The sequence below is a fragment of the Bombus fervidus genome, chromosome 3, assembly GCF_041682495.2.
Source record: "Bombus fervidus isolate BK054 chromosome 3, iyBomFerv1, whole genome shotgun sequence".
Lineage (NCBI taxonomy): Eukaryota > Metazoa > Arthropoda > Insecta > Hymenoptera > Apidae > Bombus > Bombus fervidus.
This window is the reverse complement of record NC_091519.1, coordinates 4,854,738-4,863,858: the sequence shown is the minus strand read 5'-3', so window position 1 is coordinate 4,863,858 and position 9,121 is coordinate 4,854,738. Positions and strand designations below refer to the sequence as shown.

The following is a 9,121-nucleotide window of genomic DNA, read 5'->3' as shown; positions in this document are numbered from 1 at the left end:
AACAAAAATTACTTTCTTCTCAATGACCTTTGTCATCAAATTTCTACAAATAACTGTTATTTTTGGTTCCTGTACATTGCCGTGGTGTTGAAAGCATTTGGATTTCACGTACATACCGTAACGGTATACGTTCCCCACTTTCCCTATGCGATCGTATACTCTAAGCACAAGCGAATGCACACCTTCGAGGATGATAGATGACACTGCATCTGTGTTCAGATACAGCCCGATCGTTTCTATGTACCAATACATTTCCAAAACGTAGCATATATTTTATTTTATATGTAGATAAGTCATACAGATATTTATGACAAGATAGTTTAATAAAAATATGAAAGTGGCTTGCAGAAAACAAATATTTTAATTCTTTATTTTAGTATCTAATATTTTAATGGAATATCTTGATAGAGTTAGATGATAGGGTTTTAAAACTGTAAACATTTTCTATATGGTATACTTGTAAAATAACTTCATTTATCTACATTCCTAAAATATTACTTGGTATTTGAGAGATAGTAGAAATTCTTTTGATTCGATCTCCTATTTTTCTTACGCGATAACATCTTCGATACAACACGATGTAATCTTTTTAGATCGGCCGAAGTAGACTTAGATCACGCTGTAAGATCTTACTTGTAGTCTGACTTTGGTTGGCAGCCGGTGATTATCCGTGAAGTGGAAAGGGACTGATAGATGGGGGTGCTTCCCGTCGATATGCTCTACCACACGCTACTACTTTATCATCCCTCGGCACCCGGCCGTCCATCATTCGCAATCACTTCCTTGCGCATTTACTCTCCGTGAGGTGAGGCGATCAATTCAAATTTCGTTTCGCTGCACATCTTCCAAGTTGCAACCATTTTCAATTTTCTGAAAGCTCCTTGACAATCAGAATCACGTAACATTCTTATTGAAATCTAAAATAATTATTGAAGTTTAGATTTACAATACTTAAATGAAACGTACGTTTGCAAAATATATATACAATTTTGAAAATAATGTTTATAAGATTGATAAAACTGTCATATTTATAATCTACATAAATATTTGATTGTTATAATGATTTTTGTAAACAAACTATTTTTGGATAACTAAGGCAAATAAAGTTGATCGTATACAGAGTGGAACATAGAAATCTGACGAATAAATATATAATCGAATGACGAATAAATCTAACAAATTTTTTACGTTTAGATGTGTTTCCGTTAAAGAAGAATGCAGAGAATTGTGTAGCACTAGTTATAAATAAAATATATTTTGTAGTAGTCTACCTATGAAATGATATAAATGTTTTAAATCAATACGTATATTTTATTAGCATATGAAGAAACTTAGAGCACATATACGCTACATTGCCTAGTTTTCAACTTTTATCTTATATATTTTTGAAACTTTCAATATATAAATACTTATTTATAATGTTTAGTTCAGTAGTTTCACCATTAAATTTTGTAGATGGTGTTCTTAACTAAAATATGTTAAGACAAATGAAATTCATTTACATTAGATTGTGCCGTTGATAAATTCTGACTGCGTTGGTGACGTCTCTGTGGGAAATTATGTATATCGCTGCGAACTGACACATTAATTAACTCGGATCATTTTCTATGCTATTATTTCCTCTATTTAAGACTTCTAACACGTAAAGTGTTGTTTCAGAAATATATGCGATGTAACTTTTACGTTTGATACCTTTATAGATTTATTTACTGCATAGTTTTATTTAAATATCTTCTTTATATAAGAAAGTTAAGAATAGATTAAACACTATACTATAAGACATACAAAAAAGTATTTATATTGCAGCTTACATAAGTATCTTTTCTCTGATATATTTAAATCATTACAATTAACATGATACAGTAATAACATTAAAATGTAGCTAATTAAGTAAAAGAAACGTATAGCGATAATTTACTTAAGGTTTACTTAAGTATTTTATTAATAATTTATTTTAATTCTTCAGCATATGCAATAAAGTCGCAAAGATAAAAACATATCCGCGTATATTTCAATTTTCCATGGAATATAATTTTACTAGTAGTTACTAAATTATATAAATACTTTCTTTGAATAATGTGCAGTTAAAGACATATTACTTAATAATTATATAGATATTAGCGTCAAACGTTAAGAGAAAAAAGCAATATGTTAAATATTAACATATGTTAAATAATAAAATATAATAATTAAATAATAATATAATAATAAATAAAATATAATAATTATCTTACGTTGAATTATTGTAATTGATAATTATTTGATATTTCGTAAACAATGTAATCAGTTGTAAGAAGCATGGATTAAAATTTGCTACGTAATGTGCTATGTTATGAAAGTAATAAAATATCAATTACTTATCAATAGTAACATATGTTAACAGCAAATTATATTGTTAACGGTAATGAATATACATATATATAAATGTAATCAATGTTTTACTTCTTCTTTAAAGAAACCTGAATTTGTTGGTTCGGAGAAATGATTAAATGATAATTTGAAATCTTTCAACAAACCTGATTCGTCAAGCTTTTGTAAAAGGTAATACCATTCTTCGACAAACCAAGCACCATTTATCTCACAGTTTCTTGTCTTCTTTCTACTCCATTTACCGTTACGTCCGGAACATTAATTTCCTCTTATAGCCGCGAAGAGTCGTGTTTATCATTAGTTCCCCGCCACTTAGTCCTGGAAAATATACATATATAAGGCTTCCCCTGACAGCAGGTTATACCTATATCGTAAGTGTAAAGCCTACATGGTACATAATAATTTTGAGCCTGGAAACCAAATGATCGAAAAAAGCGCGCAGCTGCTTGCCATAATTTCATCGAGTAAAGTATCTTCAAACGTTGCAATAACTGTCAAGAGGGTACATAGTGGAAAGCCTGATATAAGAGGTATAGGAGGAACGTCTGTTTCGATTTGTCTTGAAAATCTCTTGTTTTTATAAAAAGGTGTATAAGTAATTACCGATTTTTCAGTTACAATTAATTCGATTTCTATTTCTACTACGTATTATAGTAATTGCAAATGGTAAATGCAAGGCTTTAAAGTATTATGGTTTGTAATATTCTTGAAGATATATAAAATATACTTATATTGTCTTAAACTTATGGTCGAACGGTGATTTATATATATAAATGTTTTGTTTGCATGTTTTTATAGTATACCACTACAAATTGTTAGATCGTTGTAAATCTTATGGTTGCTAAGGATGACAATTTATTATGCTGCATGCTACATATTTCTAGTCTTCGCTATACTTCCTGTCAGATTTTCTTTCCCTTTTCAACTTAGTTGATACGTGACCTCGTGGTGTATTAACGGTACTAAATAAATTCCACGATATAATCTACGGCAAGCCAAAGTTAATAACCCAGAGAGTTTACGATGAAGTACATCGTTAGCTTAATTTTATTCGCTGTAAGTAACGATGCGTGACTGGCTGATGGTTAGAGTTAGAAACGAGAATGTATTTAGTTGACACAGAAGTATCCAGATACATAATAGAATTTATTTCCTCCTTTGTCTTATTTAATACCGATGGTGAGCACCAATTAATTTAAAAATAACGAGGAATAATGTAATACAATATGTTAGCAGTTTTGTGCGTGACCTGTTGAAACTCCCTGCGTCGACTAAAATTTTTAATTTTACGTTTTATTATTATCCTGTGTTCAATTTTTACCTGCGACTACTTTCAAATGTTATAGTCATGTGAATATCTTTCGCAATATAGTTTTTGAAAGAAAATGAAATTCAATTACTATGGCAAATTATGTCTCAGTTCACTTCCTGTACATTAATTGACGGAAAATGTTCAAATTCATGGTTCTCCTTCGTAAATACAATTAGTCTAATTGTCTCAAATTATACAGAGTGTCACAGGAATCGTATGATTGGTAATAGGATGATTCTACGTGAAGAAATAAGTCAAAAATATGGAATAGAATTTTTCACTTCCGACAAAATCGAGTTTGTAGTCAAATAAACCTAAACTTGGCTAATTCTGGATTGAACAGAAATAAATAATAGACAAGAATGTGGAATTTGTGAGATGTTGTGTATTTGATAAAAATAAATTTGAGAACTTATCGTGCCTGCATACCAGGGTAGTTCTCAATCGAAATGTATAAGCTTTATTTTCTTATAAATGAAGCCCTAAACAGAGAAATTTGTTTCAAATTCGATTTTCTCGAAAATGAAGCGAGATGTGAAAAAATTTTATTCTATATGCTGAACTTGTTTTTTCACGTAGAACCATGTCTGTTAAGGCACCCTGCATGTATTACGTGTATTTTTAAAAGTAAGCGAACTAAATAAAATAAAACAGATTAGATGCATTGAAATAGCAAAAGTATCAACTTCTATCTAATAGTTTTATTGACGAGCAATCGTGACTCTAGTCTTCAAATATAATTTAAATATATAGCATTCGGAAGCGCGTACTTCCTAATGAAAGTAGTAAATATTGTACATCTACAACGATATGAATTATCATTAAATAATGAAAGTATGCTGCATCGCATCCGTTTGAATGGTTGAAACGATGCGTACGGTTGCCACGAAGGAAGACAGCTGGTAATCCCTTGGAATAAACGTAGTAGCCGATAGCTGGATATGCCGCAACACTTTTCGTCCGCGTGGAAGATATTTTCGTGGTGCTCTAACGATGTGTCACGAGATCTACGAGGCTGTTTGTCGGTGAGCACAAAAATAGGCCTCACTCTGCACTCACTTCATCACTCGAAGGAGCCGCGATAGCAGCAATGCGCCTCCCCTTCTTCTTGTCGTTAGACAGAACGGATGCCCGACGACTGGTTGGCTGAAAATGTTGGCGACGTCGTGCATGCCATTAGTCCGGCGTCGCGACGTTACCGTCGGATTAACCTCAGCCGAGGGTTACGCACGTGAACTTTGCGATTTCATCGAAGCTATGCCTTTTCAAAATTTTATGGTATCTTGGCGTCGCGTCGATAGGTTCTCGCTATTTGACTACAGGAATGTTTCTCGCGGATAGATACGTCTGTGTATTTTATTTACTGAACATTTACGCGTCATGGTTAATGGAAATTTACTTCGCCGTTACAAATCTATTGACGAAATGCCAATTCTGAGGGAAGGAGAACACAGTAAAGTTCTACGACTAACTGATTCATAGCTACAATTTATGTCAAGTTTTTTTATATGTATACATATATTATCATGTTCAGAATTTATACTTAATTTTCGGTTATCATTGAATTCGTATAAAGCTCCGAAATATTACATACGTATTATAATAAATAACGACCTAAAGGAATAACCATTTATTTTATTATATGTCTATCTAGTAGCAAAGAATTTCTGTAGGACGCTATACGAGTACGTTATTCGAACCGGTAGAATCGTTTTACATTGGTGATATTTGTTAAATCGTATGTATAAATGTCGTAATTATTCAATCTTTTGAGTCACAGCTTAGAACGATGATAAATGTCACTGGATGCCGAATAAGCGAACCAGCGACGAAGATCTAGCGCTAACTATATTCACCTTGTCAAGTCATTCTGACTTAGTAAACACCACGACAAGTAATGCCCAAGATTTTACGGTGACTTGACTTACGACAGAAGCGGCTGTTTATCACGGTGTCAGAGTGACGCTCGTGCCGTTCAAGACGATAAAACGAATGAGCTATGCGAGGAACACTCTGAGAAATGGTGTGCCGCTTTCGAGGACCTTTTGTTGCGACACTGATTTTAAATTAGAATTTATAGGGTGCCTGAAAACGTTTCGACGAGGCCACTGTATTTACTTGGAGAATCCGTTTATCAAGATAATCTCTTAGCTCTCTGCTTTCGTCAACCAAACGATATCGTATAATGCTTTTCGGTATACTGTAAAGACACATATTACCTTTTTTATCGAATAGATAATAGGGATAATCGTTCTAGAACAACAGAGACAACGGAAATGTTAATGTGATTAACGTTAATATGTATTTTATAGCAGTTAAACTCTGCAGAATGCCAAATATTAATATGTTTCGAGGTATGTTCGATGCAAAATGTGTATTCCGTGATGTATTAATTTTATCGATTACGTTTTATCGTTTTTGATAAGTAATTCCTGTAAACGAACTATTCTCTGTTAGATATAAACAAATCTTAATTTAATTATTCAACGCGTTTTCCAAAGTTTTGCTATTCCCTTCTTTCGAAACATGCGTTCCGCTAATTCAGCGCGAACTGTGAATAGAATTTACGGAGCCGTTGCGTTGGAGCTTTATTTTTGTCCACGCATATCACTCGACGATAACACAACGATCGAAACAACTGGCAGCCGTTTGGCAGCGATTTGGGTCGTGAAAATTTCAATCATGCTACACATTAGGGGCATTCAAATCATCCAGATCAGTCGTCGACGTGTTTTAAGCCGCGCATCAATCTGTTCGGTTCAATCGAGGTGCGTCGCGATGAAAAGACGAATGCTTACGCGGATAGGTGCTTTGGCGATCCGCCAACCTATGATCACTACGTTTATTCCGGCCAACTGGTTTGTGCAACGCATCGTATCGAGGATCCGCTTTAGTCGCAGCTAGCATACGTCTCCGGCTTTTATTCTCAAACGGTTTCAGGTTTATATGTATCGTATAAAAGCTGGTTGCGTCTCAAACGAATCGTTTCTAACAAAGCGCATTTCGCATTATACCCATTGATTTGATTTATACTAGTACGATCAGTGAAAATCTGATCGCTTCCTTTCGTCTGTATTTAATTTTGCAGTCCAGCGTATTACGTGTCGATGAACATTGGGAAAGTAATATATTTCGCAAATAAATAAAGAGAAAGTAAATAAATGTATACTATCAATTCGGAGAAATACAGACACAATTTCAAACATTACCTAGGAGTGGAAGAAAACTAATTTCATTTCGGTATATTTATAATTAAATAACAGAAAAAGAAATGTTTGATGATACTTAGAACAAAACAGTTATTATCATATTTTAGTTATTTTTGCGTTGTATTAATCGCACAGAAATATCGTGATTAAAATAATTATAATAGATATTAATATAATAAATAATTATAATACTATATTAATAATGATATATATAAATAATTCTGTAATTAATGTATTATCAAATTGTTAAAAATGTTAAAAAGTGCCACATTTCTAGAATTATGTAATTGTTATATTAAAAAGATCGAGTGGGTATTTAGATTTCAGAGACCAATAATGCACTTAATTCAAAATTGGCAACCTTGCTATTATTCTTTTCGTCCGCGATGTGTATTGTACAGTGTATATGAAAGATAATTATTACAAAGCACAACGTTTAATACTCTGTAAAACAATATTTAGCTGTGCGGAAAAAACAGTAAATGTACAAATAGAGCTTCCGAAAATCCGTATCACTTATTTTCAAAATAATTAAAACAATATGAGAGGAATTTGAATGTTGAAAAACTGCCGGATTTGTCTTCCTTTGAATATCGGCAAAGTAATTTCAAGCTATCTTTTGTTACCACGTAATTCTACTGGTCATAGTGAAATATGAGATGAAATTTGTAGGATGTATTAATGTAAACGACCTAAATATGACAGTTAACTGTTTATAGGACACAATAAATAATGGTCATTTGTTAACGCGACAACATGAACATTATATGCAAGGATCGATGTTCAGTTAGCTTAGCGTTCATTTCTCTCCATTAATCACATTCATGAAATCCAAGTGTGCCTATGTAATGGCCTATTAATAGGATATAATAGCCATTACGTTCGCTGACATGCCACTTATTGTCGGCGACTGAGTAATGCATTGATGTAGAATGTAGAATCAAACAGTTCGAAGTATCACTTTTGTATATTATTGATAAAAAGTGCGCTATTACGAAGTTATGAATAATACAGTAGGAATGTATGCAGGTCATTAACAATGAGATTAAATTAAAAATGAACTGACACACTCTATACTTTCCGACTGCAGCAAGATACTGGTAAATATTCACAAAAAGGGAGCCACCTCCGATTTCGATAATTTTTTTGATATGGTCAAGGTCATTACTATGAATAGTGTTGTGAAGGTTTTGGTTGAGGGTCGTTTATTAAAGTTATTACCAAAAATGTTTTATGATAAAATTATTTTAATTTTACCACATACGAAGTACAAACCCGACTGTGCAATCTCCTCGTGGTGCACATGTTTGTATTATTTCAATACCCACGGCTCACTATTCATTTAAAGTGCGATAAAATGGCGCCAAAAAATCGTACATTAACTTTTGAAAGGTCGTTGTAAAATGGAAATTTCCCTTTAAAAGCTCATCTTTAGACGAATCCCAAAAATAATTTTTTAAACTCCGTAGAATTGTTTGAATTTGTAAAACTTGAAAAGAGGGAAAGTAACTTCAGTTTCCTACTTCGTATTGCAACAGAAAAGGATCTTTGGAAATACTAAATTGAAAGGTGTTAAACTAGAGGCTTCACCCTTTGAAATGAACATAAGTAGAAAGTTGTACGATTTTTTTTTTCACGAAGTTACAGCAGTTTAAATATGGACGATTTTTTGGTCAAAATTTAGTGCTGCTTTGATTTTATGGCGTAATGTATAAACTGTTTATCCCCTGACAAATTCAGACAAATGAAATTCTACTATATTATGATATCAAAGAATGTAAATGTAAGCAAGTATACCAGTATGTATATACTTTGCAATATTGAATATACAATATTACTTAAATTAATGATTCTTGTCATAAATGGCCTAGCATCCTATTAAGAACATATGATTTCGGTTGAGAAAACAAAGTTAATTTACGTATAGTCTGTAGCATGCTGTACGCGATCATCTATCAGAAGCCTACTCATAGTAAATTCTGTACTCTTTGAAACTATTTCTAAAAGATATTTCATCAATAGTTTCATAGATCATCGAGGAGACTGAGTGAAATAGGACATCTGTATAATTAATAGTCAATTCTAAGTTCCTAATCATTGGATGTAGACAAGCATCTGTCACTCTGTATTATCACGGAAACGACATAGAATACGACAAGGTGCGACACGAATTTATGTTTATGAAGTACTCAACATATATTTTTCGAAACAAAATTCATATGAATGACGC

The 9,121-nt window shown here is 32.6% G+C and overlaps 1 long non-coding RNA gene across 2 annotated transcripts; it reads right to left on the bottom strand.

Annotated features, from left to right (window-relative positions):
- Nucleotides 1-334: 334 nt before the first annotated feature.
- LOC139985490 (uncharacterized) lies at nucleotides 335-4,871 on the bottom strand. 2 transcript variants are annotated; one of them, XR_011799423.1, is made up of 3 exons: nucleotides 4,561-4,871; nucleotides 2,517-2,688; nucleotides 335-880 (listed from the first exon to the last, which is right to left on the bottom strand). It is a non-coding gene; the product is annotated as an uncharacterized lncRNA (long non-coding RNA). The 2 variants fall into 2 exon arrangements; XR_011799424.1 differs by having other exon boundaries at nucleotides 335-870.
- Nucleotides 4,872-9,121: the final 4,250 nt, after the last annotated feature.